The following is a 19,356-nucleotide window of genomic DNA, read 5'->3' on the forward strand; positions in this document are numbered from 1 at the left end:
TTCGTTCATCGCGATGTCAACTCTTTTCATCCAGTGCATTTCTTGTCAAGTTGACTCGACCCTCGTCATCTTTTTCGAGACCAATCCTCAGTTCTTTGTCAATGATGTTGCTCCCCCGTATCAAGTTGTTCTGCTTTCCCACCCGCCCACCCTTTTTCTTCTCGGAGCAAGAGTCCGTAATCGAGTATCCATCCTACTCGTGCGAAGCCTTTGCATTCTTTCCTCAATTAATTCAACCGGTGCTTTTCCTCTTAGGTTAGTCGCCGGTTTCCCGTTCCAAGTTGCCTTCGTTTTTCCGCACCATCCCACCCTTTTCTTCATAGAGTCTGAACCTCTATTTGATCATCAATTTCGTTCATGCGGAACCTCTTCAGTCTTTCCTCAATTGTCTCAACCAGTGAATTATTGTCTAGTTAATCATTGTTCATCTCGTTTTCCTTCTGGTGGATGCATTCAAGTTTTTTTCATCATATTCCTTTCCTCGACTCAAGTGTTTCCCCTTGCTCGTTTCTCCTCTCGCCATTCTATTCTCTCAGAGTGTTGAAGACATCTCAGAAGATTCATTTCTGCATTCAATTATTTCGAGGTTGTCACCTCATTCAAGTATTTGAATTGTTCTGGTGCATCATCTCTCTTTCAATCAATCCTTTTCAACGGTGCTTCTTTCAAGTGAGCCCTAACCCACAGGTGTTTTCCCAGGACCTTACCTGACTCTTCTAATATTTCCGAAGTTATTCTCAAATTCTTTTCGAATTTGATGTAAGAATGAATTTCATCAGTCAGATACTTTTCCAAGTTCGATTTCAAATTATTTTCATGGTTGGCTCAACCTCTTCGCTTTTCATTCTCCTGAACTATCTCAACAATTTCGGAGGTGTTCCTCGTCGTCATTCTCAACATTTGAAGACCGAAGAAGAGTTTTCCTCTAAATCTTGTCCGTTCTCTCAGAGATTTGTGGTGCTAGATTGTTGCTATCCTCTTATTGTTTCCAATCGTGTGATTCTTTTCTTACCCATTCCGAGTATTTCAGGAGTTGTTTTTCGTTTTGATTATCCGGAGGCCTTCATTTCGGTATATTTGTTTGTTCCAAATTTTCAGCTTGGTTCTCCAATTATTCTAAACTGATGCCACTTCGTTCGTCTCCATATTCATACCGGGGCATTGTTCAAGCATTCTTTAATCAGTTCGAGATCTCTTTGTTCTCTTGCATCTTCATTCACTCAAGTATCTTCGTTTGTTTTCTAATTCCTCTCGGTGATTCATTCTCTTTCTTTATTAATTTTCGAATTCTCACGATGGCTCGTTCAAGATTCTTTTCCTTCGTTATCATATCAATTCATTCGTTCTTTGAAATCATACCGGTGGTTCATTGAAGACCTTCCCAAATTTGGCGCTATATCTCCCCTTAATCTTTTCCAATGCGAATAAGTAGTATGCAAATCCATGGCTTCCCATCAATTTAATTGGTGGAGGATAACCATAACATAATTCTTATTCTTATTTCATCAAGTTGATTAATCACATCTTTTCGAAGTTTGTTGATGATATCACATTCTCGGTTCAAAGTGTTTTCATCTTTTCTTTCCGGAGTTCAAAGTTTCCTCGGGCATCTCGTCGGAACCCCTGTCTAAATCATCGCAAGGCTTAATCTTATTCTTTTCATCCTTCAATTCCATATCATCATCCTTTGTTACCGGAGTTCTTCATGGTGGTTCATCAGGATTTAATTCATTCTTCAAGTGTTCCTCAAGATTCTTGTTGGATGAGCTCAAGTATCTTTCCTTCTTGTGTCTTGAAGTGCAATTAATTCTTCGTATTCTTTTGAAGTGGGGTTTTGGATTTCTTCATTATTCTCAGCTAATCAAACTTTCCATTGGTGGCCAGTTATCACCTCATAATTTTGAGATGTTTTTCATAAGTCCACAACAATCTTATTCTTTTCGTTGTTGAATTTCCAACAACTACGTTCAATCCTTCTTTGCAATGATACTCCTCAAACTCAATTGTGGTAGAAGTTGTCACGTTCTTCTCCCTTCTTTTCATTACACTCTTTCAATTCTTCCGGAGGCAATGTGTTGTTCCTCTCGTCAAGTATCGTTCCATCTTGTCAAGATCATGTTCTATTATTTCCATGTTCAGCCGAAGTGCTGCGTAAATTCCTTCGTTATTATTCCTTTTTTTATCTTGTTCTAATCGGAGTGGTTTCAGAGTCTATCTTATTCCTTGAGCTTTTGATTCTTGTCATAATCGTTGTTTCTCTATTCTACATGAGTGCTCTTGACCTTGGTCATCTTCTATTTTGGCGCTCTTATTCCTTCTTATCCTCTTTCTCTTACTTCTCGTTCCTAAGATCTCGGTACGAGATCTCTTGTTAGTGGAGGAGAGTTGTAACGCCCCGAGACCGATGCCCCAGGTATGTTCTAGTTATTCGTTGTCATTTGCTTGCGTGTTGCACTTTGCCCTTTCACTCTCACACGCACCCACCGCACCTCTTAGACCTTGCTTCATGAACGGGAGAAAAACCTTCTCGTAATGGGCTGAGATTTCTTGAGTGGCCTTGGTACATCACCGGTAGGCCGCCTGTCAAATTTCGTTCCATTTGGAGGTTGTTTGATGACCCAACGGTTAACTCCGTTGACTGTCAGACACCTTTCTCTTTGCAGCCCAACACCCCTTCACAACAGCCCACTAGCCCATCTAAACCCCCTCCATGCTCTCCGTCGTTGGATCACGATCATGTGGGCGAAAACCACACCTCAATAGCCCTCTTCTAGCCCCTCTATCTATATAAAGGCCTCCCCCCGTCCAAAATTTCAGGCAAACCCTAGACCTCTTCCCTCCACCGTGCCGGACACGTCCACTGCGCCGCCGGACGCGTCCGCGCTGCCGCCCGCGCCCAATCCCCGCGTGCCACGTCCTCACCCGCCACCAGTCAGGCCCGCCTCCACCGCGCGGTCCCGCAAAGCCCATCGGTGGCCTGCTCAGGCCTGAATCTCCGCCACCGCACCGAGCCGTGCCCCTGTGCCCGGTGCCCGCTCCCAACGCCGCCCGCCGCCACTCGCCGTCGCCTCGCTCGCTGGCGCCGTCCCGCTACCTCTCCAGCACCGCTGCCACACGCTGCCGCCGGCTGCCCCAAGCGCCCGCTTGAATGCCTCGTGCCGCCGCCTCCTCCTCGTGCTGCCCACTCGCCTCTGCCACGCCGCTCGCCGCCGCCGCGCTGCGTCGACGCCTCGCCACCTTGCTCGTCGGTGCACCGCCCATCGCCGCGTCACACACCTCTGTTGCCTCGGCCATTGCACCGGCCGGATCCGTCCAGGTGGGACGAGATCCACCGGGATCCCATCCAAATGCGTCGCGTCCGTCTCGGATCTCATCATCCCGCACCGCATCATCCACTTTCCCCGAGGTTGAAATTCTTCTAAGTCCCCAGGATTTCTTATTATGTGTGCATCTTTGACCTGCCATAACTTTGTGCATATGTATCCGTTTTGTGTGTATGATGTGTCAAATTATTCATCTCTAAGTGCTCTAGATGGTGGTATAGTTAGCATGCATGTTACTATTTATATTGATGCCTTAATCCTCATCGCAAAAGTGCTAAATGATGTTGTCTGCTACAAACTACTGTAACTTGCTCATTTGTCTTTTTCATAGCATTTTCTGTGTTTATCTTTTGAGCATCATGTCAACATGTTTTAGGAGCATATTCATGTAAAGTCTGTAACTGTTACATTATGTTGCCATGTTAGCTTGCTGCTACCATCAATTCCATGAATAATCCGGAGATGCCTAGTTGACATGTTTTGATGTCAATGTTATGCTCTATTATACCATACCATTTGATGCCTCATATATGTCCTGCGGCATATGCTTTCATTTCCATGAACATGCAGAAATGATGTTCCAGTTTTCTGTTAACTTCATGATGCCATGTTGCGAGCTTGTTACTAATTAATCTATGCCTCTTTTGGAGATGCTACAATTACATGATTTGAAGTATGCTATGAGTACTTTGTCCACATGCCAAGTTTTATAATTTGGGACTTCATATGACCTGTATTACAATCTTGCAAACATGCTATGATGATGTTGTTGTTTTACACTTGCTGAAATTGTTACAACATTTAAACTTGTCTTGATGGTTCCCACTAGTCCATGAGCCATATGTTGATGATGCCTTGATGTTATTTGCTCTTTGTTATGTGTACTTTGATGCCATGCCCTTGGTTGCCATATACCTTCCTGTAGTTTTTCTCTTTCTTGCTCTCATGTTGCCATCAGGCCAAATCTGTCAACCTGTTAACAGTATGTTCCATTTTGCAAGTATCATACTAATTACTCCATGCATCATATGAACTTGTTCCCATGGACTAAGTTGAAGTATATCATGTATAATAATTGTCCATGTCTTTTGCATAATTATTAAAGTTGCAGTGCTTGCTGTTATGTGCCTCCAAAGTCTGATAATTAGCTTATATCATGTTTGCATCTTGCCTTGATGATTCCCATCAACCTGTTGCTCATATGGTTATGCCATCTTGTGTGTTTTGAGCTCCATGATATGTACTAGCATGCCATGCTATTTCTTGCCATGTCCTTGCACTATAGCTTAATTACTTCTTTCCTCCAACATGCCATCGTATAAACTCTGCTCATGCATATGCTTGGTTTTCACTAAGTCATAATCTATGTCATCAAGTTGATTTTTGCATTGATCATCTTGGATTAATCTTGATTCCTATGAACCTGATACTTGATGTTATTTGAAGCATGTAATATGTACTTCAAGTGCATGTCATGATTGTGCATATCTTGTTCCTGTAGCATGTTGAAAGTGCAACTATCCCTAGGTGGTTTTGGTAATTCATAACAACATATAGCTCATTGAGCTAATACTATTCCAAGATAATTATTTCAGGAAAGCTCAATGATTGGCATGGCATGGCATGGATGTGAAAGTGGAACCCTCAAAATGCTAAGGACAAAGGATTGGCTCAAGCTCAAAAGCTCAAGACTCTTCATTTTATATTTTAGTGATCCAAGATCACATTGAGTCTTTAGGAAAAGCCAATACTATTAAGGAGGGATGAGGTGTTGCTTAATGAGCCTCTTGCTTCATATGCTTAGTGATATGCTCCAAAACCCTCAACTACTTTTCCCATATCCACATATGACCTAAACCCTAAGCCAAACTCGGTCCTACCGATTCTTCCTATCCGGCGCCACCGAGTTTCACTTGTCATTAGCCACTGCCAAACCCTAGCAATTCGGTTCTACCGATAAGGATCTCGGTCTCACCGAGATGGGGTTGCAAACTCTCTGTTTCCCTTTCGTAACTTTTCGGTCCCACCGAAAGAGCGAATCGGTCCCACCGAGATTGCAATGTAAACTCAGTGTTTCCCCTTTGTAACTTTTCGGTCTCACCGAGTTCCACTCGGTCTCACCGAAAGAGCAAATCGGTCCCACCGAGTTTGCCTGACCAACTCTCTGGTTAGCTAATTACCAAATTCGGTCTCACCGAGTTTGTGTAATCGGTCTCACCGAGATTACGTTATGCCCAAACCCTAACCGAATCGGTCCTACCGAGTTGCATGTCAGTCCCACCGAAATTCCTAACGGTCACTAGGTTTACTATTTCGGTCAGACCGAGTTTTCTGATTCGGTCCCACCGAGATTGGTAAATTGTGTGTAATGGTTGGATTTTGTGTGGAGGCTATTTATACCCCTCCACCTCTTTCTCATTTAGTGAGAGAGCCATCAGAACACACACACCATTCCAACTCATTTGTTCTGAGAGAAAACCACCTACTCATGTGTTGAGAACAAGACATTCCATTCCTACCATATGAATCTTGATCTCTAGCCTTCCCAAGTTGCTTTCCACTCAAATCTTCTTTCCACCAAATCCAAATCCTATGAAAGAGAGTTGAGTGTTGGGGAGACTATCATTTGAAGCACAAGAGCAAGGAGTTCATTACCTACACACCATTTGTTACTTCTTGGAGAGTGGTGTCTCCTAGATTGGCTAGGTGTCACTTGGGAGCCTCCGACAAGATTGTGGAGTTGAACCAAGGAGTTTGTAAGGGTAATGAGATTGCCTACTTCATGAAGATCTACCGCTAGTGAGGCAAGTCCTTCGTGGGCGATGGCCATGGTGGGATAGACAAGGTTGCTTCTTCGTGGACCCTTTGTGGGTGGTTGCTTCTTCGTGGACCCTTTGTGGGTGGAGCCCTGTGTGGACTCGTGCAACCGTTACCCTTCGTGGGTTGAAGTCTCCATCAACGTGGATGTAGGATAGCACCACCTATCCGAACCACGGGAAAAACATCCGTGTCTCCAATAGCGTTTGAATTCTCCAAACCCTTCCCTTTACATTCTTGCAAGTTGCATGCTTTACTTTCTGCTGCCAATATGCTCTTTGCATGCTTGCTTGAATTGTGTGATGACTGCTTGACTTGTCCTAAAATAGCTAAAATCTGCCAAGAACTAAAATTGGGAAAAGCTTAAGTTTTTATTTGGTCAAGTAGTCTAATCACCCCCCTCTAGACATACTTTCGATCCTACAAGTGGTATCAGAGCTTTGGTCTCCATTTGCTTGCTCTTCATAGCTTTTGGTGGTCATAGCCTTGGTTTCACAACCTAGGAGAGTATGGCGTCTAGCGAGGGAAATTATCACCGTAGAGGTCCTTACTTTGATGGTACTAATTTTGCTAGTTGGAAGCATAAAATGAAAATGCATATTCTTGGACATAACCCCACTGTTTGGGCTATTGTGTGTGTTGGTTTGCAAGGTGACTTCTTTGATGGGAGAGAACCAAACCGTGAAGCTACCGCGGATGAGTTGAAGATGTTGCAATACAATGCTCAATCTTGTGATATTCTCTTCAACGGATGGTGCCCTGAAGAACTCAACAAAATCAGCCGCCTTGAGAATGCAAAGGAAATTTGGGACACTTTGATTGATATGCACGAAGGTACCGACTCCGTCAAGGAATCCAAGTTGGATGTGCTTCAAAGCCAACTTGACAAGTTCAAGATGAAGGATGGTGAAGGTGTCGCTGAAATGTACTCTAGGCTTGCTCTCATCACAAATGAGATTGCCGGCTTAGGAAGTGAAGAGATGACCGATAGATTCATCATCAAGAAGATCCTAAGAGCCTTGGATGGAAAATACGATACCGTGTGCACATTGATCCAAATGATGCCCAATTACAAAGATCTCAAGCCAACGGAGGTGATTGGAAGAATTGTTGCTCATGAGATGTCACTTAAGGATAAAGAGGAACTTCACAACAAATCAAGTGGTGCCTATAAAGCCTCATGTGAAGCCCCTACATCATCAAGTGAGAAACAAGACTTCAATGAAGAATTGAGCTTAATGGTGAAGAACTTCAACAAGTTCTACAAGAGTAGAAGCAAAGATGGAAGCTCCAAGTCAAGGTCCTACAATGACAAAAGATCTTCTAGTCGAGAGCGAAACTGTTACAATTGTGGAAGACCCGGACACTATTCCAATGAGTGTACGGCTCCCTACAAGAGAAGAGAAGATTCTCCAAAAAGAAGAAGCAAAGGATCACCACCAAGAGAGAGAAGGAGTAGAGATGATCGTTATGAACGAAGATACTCACGGAGAAGCAAGGATTCGGAAAGGAAGGAAAAATCATCAAGGAGCTACACAAGACGAAGACATCAAGCTCATGTTGGTGAATGGGTATCCGGCTCCGACTCCGACAACCACTCCGAGAGAAGTTATCACTCCAACTCCGAAGATACTCAAGATGAAGGTGTTGCCGGTCTAGCACTTGTGTCAACCAACTCCTACGACATATTTGACTCACCAAATGAAGGAATTGGAAGATGCTTCATGGCCAAAGGTCCTAAGGTAACACACCCCCAGTATGTTGATTTCAATAGTGATGAAGATGACTTGTTAGGTGATGATTTGCTTGGTGACAACTCTACTGATGAATACTATGATGAAACACCAATTAATCATGCTAATCAAGATAAAACGAATGACAATGATAAGGAGAAGATTGAGGCTCTAACTAAAGAACTAAAAACTCTTAAGTTAGCTCATGACACTATCTTCGAAGATCATCGAGAACTTTTAAGAGCTCATGAGAAACTACGCTTTGAAAAGCTCAATCTTGAGCAAGAACATGAGTTCTTAAAGGCAATCAATGATGATCTCCGCAAGAAAAGTTCTTCTTACATTGCCAAGCGTTTACTCTTATCCACTTACATGCCTCAAGTCAAGTCTAACAAGAAAGATTCTTCTTCTGGTAGTAACAATGATCATGCTAAATCCAATATTGTTGCTTCTAGTAGTTCTCTTGATTCCACTAATGATTCTCTTAGCCAAGTTACACTTGAGCAAGAAAATAGCTTATTGAAGGGAATTATAGAGAAAGGAGTGTACAAAAGCCTTGCCGGGAGTAAGCAATTCGAGGAAATTGTGCGCAAGCAAGGAATGCACCGGAAGAATCAAGGTGTTGGTTTTGAACGAAAGTTCAATGCCAATGGAGTTGAATGGGAAGAATATCAATACCCCAAGACAAAGTTTGTCCCTCAACAAGAGAAGTATACTTCTTTCAAGGGGACACAAGCTCAATATGATCTTCCACCACAAGACTATGAGCAAAAAGGCAAGGACAAGCTTCAAGAGGAAATTCATGCATTTGAAGAAGCTCCTAAGACCTTAGTCAAGTGGATTCCCAAGACTACTTCAAGTTCCACTTCATCAAGTACGACTACAACTCCAAGGATTCCCATCAAGATGATGTGGATCCAAAAGAAGAAGAACTAGAGAGTTCTTGAGGGTGACTCCGCCAACATACTTCACTCTTATCGTTTTGGCAAGAACAAGTGCAATCAACTTCCACATCTTGCACCAGTTCAAGGAGTCACAAACCCTCTTGTTGGTAAGATAAGGGACAAGGTAACCTAAAAGTTTTCATGGACATCATCTTTTGTGTGCATCACTCTATGTCTATGGATATCCTTGCTTGTTCCTTGTGGGACTAACCCATGTAGGTATTGAAAGTGCAATTCACTCAAATGGATAGCTCCAAGAGATCTACATCAATATTGAGCATCCACATCTTCAATATCTACATGAAGTCATCATCGACAAAACCCAAGGTTAGTTCATCCCTCTTAGGGGGGATATCACATCTAGGGGGAGCTTTACTCTAAGACTTGAGCTAAAGCAACTCTAAAGATGTGAACACAACAATGCTTTATGTAAAAGTGGTAACCCCACTTGAGCTTAAACGATGAGTATGACCTATGATCAAGTGTCCTCACTTGACTCCTAAGTCAATATACTCATATATAGATGACCTAGTCATCGCAAATTGCTTGATAGATGCTAGAATTGGTTGTGCATGCCTTGCCACATATTTCATTTGCCATCTTATTGTGTGAGCATGCTGGTCGCATATTTTACTCATTCGAGGACATCCACTTGTTGCTTTGATTGTTCGGCTTTATTTCTTTTTGCCAAGTGGATGGACAAGAATGCCTAAGAACCTCCTCTAGCTATCTATGCTTTTCTCGTCTCAAACTCTATTCATGCTGCATCACAAAATTTGATCAAGTCAGATTCGATCCACTCTGTGTGAGGAGCGCTCGGAGTCCCCGATTCGTCATAGACTTAAACTTCCAAAACCTCTTTATGATTCTCGGTCTGACCGATACTCCACTTTCGGTCCTACCGAGATCATTGAGTTGATCTAGGTTTTCGATCTCGGTGCAACCGATTTGAACCTTTCGGTCACACCGAGTTTCAGTAACTGCACGCAGTTATGAATCTCGGTGCCACCGAGTTGTTCCATTCGGTCACACCGACAGGGTCGGGCTATATATAGTCACGGGCAAAATTTGGAAATTTCTCCGAACCCCTTCGCCCGTGCGATAGCCTGCTCTGCCCTCGAGGTCTCCGGATCGTCTTCTCGCCGCCAGCAGCCTCCAGTCACTGGTCTCCGTCGCCGTCAACGGGATTTCTGCCCCGCCGTTGCCGCCGTAGCAAGTCCCCGCCGAACTAGGGTATGGACTTGATCTTTGTGCTATTCCTCAATCTGATTCCTAGCACATTGTGATCACATTGTTTCTAGCCACGTTTGATAAACTTCTATCCATTCAAAACGCTCATAGATTAGGTTTGATTCGAAAACTCTAGGTTTAGGTTTCCGCCGAAACCATCTCGGACCCACCGAGTTGAAAAACTCGGTCCCACCGATTTGGCTTATGCCATTGCACAAGTGAGACTCGGTCTGACCTAGAATTACTTATCGGTGTGACCGATTTTTGAACTCAGTGAAACCCTAGCAGTCTCGGTGCCACCGAACTGTGACTCGGTCCTACCGAGTTCACTAGTTTAGGTTCCAAAACTGCTTCGGTATCACCGAGTTTGAAAATCGGTAGATCCGAGATGATTTCAGTGGGAAACTAAAACTAAGTTTTTGGATCATTCTTTTTGCAAAAATCTCTGCATTTTGTGATGCTCATCCACTCTATCTCCTCTATAATCTATTCACAGGGTCAGCAGTCAGTATGCATCATGTCAGACCAGAGTGACAGCCAAAACTTGTCAGAGCAGCAAGTGCAGTTGAGTGAGGGCACTAGCCCCTCAGGTTCCTCAGATGATGGCAGTAGGAGCACACCCAGCATCCTGCCTAAAGCTGCCACTGGACAAAGGAAGAAGAAAACCTCAGATTCTGAAGATGAGGACTATGTGGCAGAGGAAGAGGCCACTTCCAAGAGAATTGAGCCAGCTCAAGGCACTAAGCCAGGTCTGAAAATCAAGAGGCCAGCAGGCAGGCAGCCCATGTCAAAGGCTAGAGCCTCAATTGAGAAGCCCACTTCCCAAGAGCCAGCTGTAGCTGAGGGCAAGAAAAGGAAGGAGAGGGTGAAGAAGACTGTGGCTAGGGTGCTTGGCAAAGCTTCCATCATGGAAGAGGATGAGGAAGAAGAGGCAGCTGCACCAGCGCCCAAGGCACCCAAGGTTATGGGAGATGCCATAAGGTCAGGGGGAGCTGCATCCAAGCCCAAGGAAGCACCTAAGGCTGCATCTAAGCCTAAGATTGCACCAAAGAGAAATACAAGGAGCATTCCTGCCACTGAGAAGAACAAGGCCCCAGTGCCTGAGACTGTTGCAGAGGAAGAAGAAGAGAATGTCCTTCGGAAGCTCAAGCCCAAGATCCCAGACCACAACGATGCTCATCTTGTGGCTGAGGATATGAAGTTCAGGAGAGACTCAGGGCTCAGGAAATGGAGAGAAGCAGATCCATATGCTTCTAAGAGAAGGACTGCAGTGGACTACAGGTTTCATACCAAGGAGCAGCAGGATTTCTATGAGACAGTGCTACTTGACAAGAAGCCAATTGTATGTGACATGAGATGGGTCGACTGGACCTACATCAAGGACAATGAAGAGTACTACCCTGGAGTATTTGACAGCTTTAGGGCGTGTGGAGTTGCAGACTTTGTTGGGCAGAAGCTCACAAAGTGGAACGAGGAGCTGATCATGCAATTCTACTCCACAGCACACTTTTATCCGGATGGTAGGATCATATAGATGTCAGAAGGTACAAGGTACAACTCTACTGTCGAGGAATGGGCGAAGCTAATCAATGCCCCAGAGGAGCAAGCAGATGACTTGGACATTTATGCCAAGAAAAAGATGGACCACAACTCCATGTCCAACATGTACAAGGAGATTCCGAATGAAGCACTTCACACGTTCAAGTTTGGCTCAGTGCATTATCTGCTATCAGGATTGCCTACGATCAACTGGATCCTTAGGCACACCCTTCTGCACAAGTTTGGAGATCACAAGATGATCAGAGGTCACGCGATCAATTTGCTTCATGTCTTTGATGTGCCTCAAAAATTCAAAGTCATGAGCCTCATAGTGGAAACAATCAAAAGGACTGCGGCAGATCAGAAGAGGAGCTGTGGATATGCCCCTCAGATTCGGAGCTCATCAACTACAAGATGGGCACGGGCGTATATTTGTTGGATAAGGAACACCTGCCCATCCGTCCAGATTTTGAGAACAATGAAGTTGTGATGACAGAGAATGAACCATCATCTGCCCATGCACAAGCTCAGAAGGAGAAGGCGAAGAAGGAGAAAGCTGCCAGGATGCCTACTCAAGCGGAGGCATCTGATTACTTCCTGAAAACCAAACAAGAGCAGCTTGGTTACCTGATTGTGTCCACCCTGCGGATTGAGCAGAGTATAGCCACCCTGACTCAGAACCAGGCGAGTTTAGAGAGGATCATGGAACAGAGGTTCTATGACTTGGACATCAAGGTGACAGAGATACAGACTGCCGTGGAGCAGCTCCAGGAGGACATGAATGAGAGGAGAGGCAGGACCATGACTGATGCTTTTGCGAGGGTGCCACGAGGTCCGAGGTCATCTGCACTGCCAGTTGTTGACACCAGAGCTACAACGTCTGCACCAGCCACAGCCTCCGTTCCACCAGCTCCAGCATCCACTTCAGCCTCGACTCAGACCACGTCTACCGAAGGCTTCGTCCTTGGAGTGCTCCGGACTCCACCACCACCTGAAGATCAAGCCTGATCGTCGAGCTAGTGCTATGCATTTTCTAGGAACTTTTTGGTAACTTGTTGCCAAAGGGGGAGAAGATGTATAGATCATAGGCTTCGAGAGAGAGAGTGTTGCTTTTCTCTCTTGCTTTATTTGGTGGTTTTTCGAACTTATCTGCTTTTGAGGTGCTTGATACTACGTCATTATTTGTGAGACATCGATGATCATGTGTTTGATCATAAGCTACACTTAATGTTTGCTTAATGCTTGCTTAAATATTATCATTCTATCTATCGTTTGTGATCATTCACTATTCTTGGTGATGAGTGCATGTATTTCAATCTTATCATCTTTGAGCGCTCCACCAAGATGTATGTGACATGGAAGAGTAACCCATGACTCTAACTCTTTGTGCATTTGCAGTCCAAAGCAAATTTTAAACATGCACAAATTTAGGGGGAGCTCTTACTTATCACATACTTCTCAAAGCGACGATATATTTCATGCTTATTATCATTTGTCGAAGCTTTGATCTATATGTTGTCATCAATTACCAAAAAGGGGGAGATTGAAAGTGCAACTATCCCTAGGTGGTTTTGGTAATTCATAACAACATATAGCTCATTGAGCTAATACTATTCCAAGATAATTATTTCAGGAAAGCTCAATGATTGGCATGGCATGGCATGGATGTGAAAGTGGAACCCTCAAAATGCTAAGGACAAAGGATTGGCTCAAGCTCAAAAGCTCAAGACTCTTCATTTTATATTTTAGTGATCCAAGATCACATTGAGTCTTTAGGAAAAGCCAATACTATTAAGGAGGGATGAGGTGTTGCTTAATGAGCCTCTTGCTTCATATGCTTAGTGATATGCTCCAAAACCCTCAACTACTTTTCCCATATCCACATATGACCTAAACCCTAAGCCAAACTCGGTCCTACCGATTCTTCCTATCCGGCGCCACCGAGTTTCACTTGTCATTAGCCACTGCCAAACCCTAGCAATTCGGTTCTACCGATAAGGATCTCGGTCTCACCGAGATGGGGTTGCAAACTCTCTGTTTCCCTTTCGTAACTTTTCGGTCCCACCGAAAGAGCGAATCGGTCCCACCGAGATTGCAATGTAAACTCAGTGTTTCCCCTTTGTAACTTTTCGGTCTCATCGAGTTCCACTCGGTCTCACCGAAAGAGCAAATCGGTCCCACCGAGTTTGCCTGACCAACTCTCTGGTTAGCTAATTACCAAATTCGGTCTCACCGAGTTTGTGTAATCGGTCTCACCGAGATTACGTTATGCCCAAACCCTAACCGAATCGGTCCTACCGAGTTGCATGTCAGTCCCACCGAAATTCCTAACGGTCACTAGGTTTACTATTTCGGTCAGACCGAGTTTTCTGATTCGGTCCCACCGAGATTGGTAAATTGTGTGTAATGGTTGGATTTTGTGTGGAGGCTATTTATACCCCTCCACCTCTTTCTCATTTAGTGAGAGAGCCATCAGAACACACACACCATTCCAACTCATTTGTTCTGAGAGAAAACCACCTACTCATGTGTTGAGAACAAGACATTCCATTCCTACCATATGAATCTTGATCTCTAGCCTTCCCAAGTTGCTTTCCACTCAAATCTTCTTTCCACCAAATCCAAATCCTATGAAAGAGAGTTGAGTGTTGGGGAGACTATCATTTGAAGCACAAGAGCAAGGAGTTCATTACCTACACACCATTTGTTACTTCTTGGAGAGTGGTGTCTCCTAGATTGGCTAGGTGTCACTTGGGAGCCTCCGACAAGATTGTGGAGTTGAACCAAGGAGTTTGTAAGGGTAATGAGATCGCCTACTTCATGAAGATCTACCGCTAGTGAGGCAAGTCCTTCGTGGGCGATGGCCATGGTGGGATAGACAAGGTTGCTTCTTCGTGGACCCTTTGTGGGTGGTTGCTTCTTCGTGGACCCTTTGTGGGTGGAGCCCTGTGTGGACTCGTGCAACCGTTACCCTTCGTGGGTTGAAGTCTCCATCAACGTGGATGTAGGATAGCACCACCTATCCGAACCACGGGAAAAACATCCGTGTCTCCAATAGCGTTTGAATTCTCCAAACCCTTCCCTTTACATTCTTGCAAGTTGCATGCTTTACTTTCTGCTGCCAATATGCTCTTTGCATGCTTGCTTGAATTGTGTGATGACTGCTTGACTTGTCCTAAAATAGCTAAAATCTGCCAAGAACTAAAATTGGGAAAAGGTTAAGTTTTTATTTGGTCAAGTAGTCTAATCACCCCCCTCTAGACATACTTTCGATCCTACAAGTGGTATCAGAGCTTTGGTCTCCATTTGCTTGCTCTTCATAGCTTTTGGTGGTCATAGCCTTGGTTTCACAACCTAGGAGAGTATGGCGTCTAGCGAGGGAAATTATCACCATAGAGGTCCTTACTTTGATGGTACTAATTTTGCTAGTTGGAAGCATAAAATGAAAATGCATATTCTTGGACATAACCCCGCTGTTTGGGCTATTGTGTGTGTTGGTTTGCAAGGTGACTTCTTTGATGGGAGAGAACCAAACCGTGAAGCTACCGCGGATGAGTTGAAGATGTTGCAATACAATGCTCAATCTTGTGATATTCTCTTCAACGGATGGTGCCCTGAAGAACTCAACAAAATCAGCCGCCTTGAGAATGCAAAGGAAATTTGGGACACTTTGATTGATATGCACGAAGGTACCGACTCCGTCAAGGAATCCAAGTTGGATGTGCTTCAAAGCCAACTTGACAAGTTCAAGATGAAGGATGGTGAAGGTGTCGCTGAAATGTACTCTAGGCTTGCTCTCATCACAAATGAGATTGCCGGCTTAGGAAGTGAAGAGATGACCGATAGATTCATCATCAAGAAGATCCTAAGAGCCTTGGATGGAAAATACGATACCGTGTGCACATTGATCCAAATGATGCCCAATTACAAAGATCTCAAGCCAACGGAGGTGATTGGAAGAATTGTTGCTCATGAGATGTCACTTAAGGATAAAGAGGAACTTCACAACAAATCAAGTGGTGCCTATAAAGCCTCATGTGAAGCCCCTACATCATCAAGTGAGAAACAAGACTTCAATGAAGAATTGAGCTTAATGGTGAAGAACTTCAACAAGTTCTACAAGAGTAGAAGCAAAGATGGAAGCTCCAAGTCAAGGTCCTACAATGACAAAAGATCTTCTAGTCGAGAGCGAAACTGTTACAATTGTGGAAGACCCGGACACTATTCCAATGAGTGTACGGCTCCCTACAAGAGAAGAGAAGATTCTCCAAAAAGAAGAAGCAAAGGATCACCACCAAGAGAGAGAAGGAGTAGAGATGATCGTTATGAACGAAGATACTCACGGAGAAGCAAGGATTCGGAAAGGAAGGAAAAATCATCAAGGAGCTACACAAGACGAAGACATCAAGCTCATGTTGGTGAATGGGTATCCGGCTCCAACTCCGACAGCCACTCCGAGAGAAGTTATCACTCCAACTCCGAAGATACTCAAGATGAAGGTGTTGCCGGTCTAGCACTTGTGTCAACCAACTCCTACGACATATTTGACTCACCAAATGAAGGAATTGGAAGATGCTTCATGGCCAAAGGTCCTAAGGTAACACACCCCCAGTATGTTGATTTCAATAGTGATGAAGATGACTTGTTAGGTGATGATTTGCTTGGTGACAACTCTACTGATGAATACTATGATGAAACACCAATTAATCATGCTAATCAAGATAAAAACGAATGACAATGATAAGGAGAAGATTGAGGCTCTAACTAAAGAACTAAAAACTCTTAAGTTAGCTCATGACACTATCTTCGAAGATCATCGAGAACTTTTAAGAGCTCATGAGAAACTACGCTTTGAAAAGCTCAATCTTGAGCAAGAACATGAGTTCTTAAAGGCAATCAATGATGATCTCCGCAAGAAAAGTTCTTCTTACATTGCCAAGCGTTTACTCTTATCCACTTACATGCCTCAAGTCAAGTATAACAAGAAAGATTCTTCTTCTGGTAGTAACAATGATCATGCTAAATCCAATATTGTTGCTTCTAGTAGTTCTCTTGATTCCACTAATGATTCTCTTAGCCAAGTTACACTTGAGCAAGAAAATAGCTTATTGAAGGGAATTATAGAGAAAGGAGTGTACAAAAGCCTTGCCGGGAGTAAGCAATTCGAGGAAATTGTGCGCAAGCAAGGAATGCACCGGAAGAATCAAGGTGTTGGTTTTGAACGAAAGTTCAATGCCAATGGAGTTGAATGGGAAGAATATCAATACCCCAAGACAAAGTTTGTCCCTCAACAAGAGAAGTATACTTCTTTCAAGGGGACACAAGCTCAATATGATCTTCCACCACAAGACTATGAGCAAAAAGGCAAGGACAAGCTTCAAGAGGAAATTCATGCATTTGAAGAAGCTCCTAAGACCTTAGTCAAGTGGATTCCCAAGACTACTTCAAGTTCCACTTCATCAAGTACGACTACAACTCCAAGGATTCCCATCAAGATGATGTGGATCCAAAAGAAGAAGAACTAGAGAGTTCTTGAGGGTGACTCCGCCAACATACTTCACTCTTATCGTTTTGGCAAGAACAAGTGCAATCAACTTCCACATCTTGCACCAGTTCAAGGAGTCACAAACCCTCTTGTTGGTAAGATAAGGGACAAGGTAACCTAAAAGTTTTCATGGACATCATCTTTTGTGTGCATCACTCTATGTCTATGGATATCCTTGCTTGTTCCTTGTGGGACTAACCCATGTAGGTATTGAAAGTGCAATTCACTCAAATGGATAGCTCCAAGAGATCTACATCAATATTGAGCATCCACATCTTCAATATCTACATGAAGTCATCATCGACAAAACCCAAGGTTAGTTCATCCCTCTTAGGGGGGATATCACATCTAGGGGGAGCTTTACTCTAAGACTTGAGCTAAAGCAACTCTAAAGATGTGAACACAACAATGCTTTATGTAAAAGTGGTAACCCCACTTGAGCTTAAACGATGAGTATGACCTATGATCAAGTGTCCTCACTTGACTCCTAAGTCAATATACTCATATATAGATGACCTAGTCATCGCAAATTGCTTGATAGATGCTAGAATTGGTTGTGCATGCCTTGCCACATATTTCATTTGCCATCTTATTGTGTGAGCATGCTGGTCGCATATTTTACTCATTCGAGGACATCCACTTGTTGCTTTGATTGTTCGGCTTTATTTCTTTTTGCCAAGTGGATGGACAAGAATGCCTAAGAACCTCCTCTAGCTATCTATGCTTTTCTCGTCTCAAACTCTATTCATGCTGCATCACAAAATTTGATCAAGTCAGATTCGATCCACTCTGTGTGAGGAGCGCTCGGAGTCCCCGATTCGTCATAGACTTAAACTTCCAAAACCTCTTTATGATTCTCGGTCTGACCGATACTCCACTTTCGGTCCTACCGAGATCATTGAGTTGATCTAGGTTTTCGATCTCGGTGCAACCGATTTGAACCTTTCGGTCACACCAAGTTTCAGTAACTGCACGCAGTTATGAATCTCGGTGCCACCGAGTTGTTCCATTCGGTCACACCGACAGGGTCGGGCTATATATAGTCACGGGCAAAATTTGGAAATTTCTCCGAACCCCTTCGCCCGTGCGATAGCCTGCTCTGCCCTCGAGGTCTCCGGATCGTCTTCTCGCCGCCAGCAGCCTCCAGTCGCTGGTCTCCGTCGCCGTCAACGGGATTTCTGCCCCGCCATTGCCGCCGTAGCAAGTCCCCGCCGAACTAGGGTATGGACTTGATCTTTGTGCTATTCCTCAATCTGATTCCTAGCACATTGTGATCACATTGTTTCTAGCCACGTTTGATAAACTTCTATCCAGTCAAAACGCTCATAGATTAGGTTTGATTCGAAAACTCTAGGTTTAGGTTTCCGCCGAAACCATCTCGGACCCACCGAGTTGAAAAACTCGGTCCCACCGATTTGGCTTATGCCATTGCACAAGTGAGACTCGGTCTGACCTAGAATTACTTATCGGTGTGACCGATTTTTGAACTCAGTGAAACCCTAGCAGTCTCGGTGCCACCGAACTGTGACTCGGTCCTACCGAGTTCACTAGTTTAGGTTCCAAAACTGCTTCGGTATCACCGAGTTTGAAAATCGGTAGATCCGAGATGATTTCAGTGGGAAACTAAAACTAAGTTTTTGGATCATTCTTTTTGCAAAAATCTCTGCATTTTGTGATGCTCATCCACTCTATCTCCTCTATAATCTATTCACAGGGTCAGCAGTCAGTATGCATCATGTCAGACCAGAGTGACAGCCAAAACTTGTCAGAGCAGCAAGTGCAGTTGAGTGAGGGCACTAGCCCCTCAGGTTCCTCAGATGATGGCAGTAGGAGCACACCCAGCATCCTGCCTAAAGCTGCCACTGGACAAAGGAAGAAGAAAACCTCAGATTCTGAAGATGAGGACTATGTGGCAGAGGAAGAGGCCACTTCCAAGAGAATTGAGCCAGCTCAAGGCACTAAGCCAGGTCTGAAAATCAAGAGGCCAGCAGGCAGGCAGCCCATGTCAAAGGCTAGAGCCTCAACTGAGAAGCCCACTTCCCAAGAGCCAGCTGTAGCTGAGGGCAAGAAAAGGAAGGAGAGGGTGAAGAAGACTGTGGCTAGGGTGCTTGGCAAAGCTTCCATAATGGAAGAGGATGAGGAAGAAGAGGCAGCTGCACCAGCGCCCAAGGCACCCAAGGTTATGGGAGATGCCATAAGGTCAGGGGGAGCTGCATCCAAGCCCA

This window comes from Triticum urartu, chromosome 4A, assembly GCF_056163025.1.
Source record: "Triticum urartu cultivar PI428250 chromosome 4A, HENAU_Tu73, whole genome shotgun sequence".
In the NCBI taxonomy this organism is placed as follows: domain Eukaryota; kingdom Viridiplantae; phylum Streptophyta; class Magnoliopsida; order Poales; family Poaceae; genus Triticum; species Triticum urartu.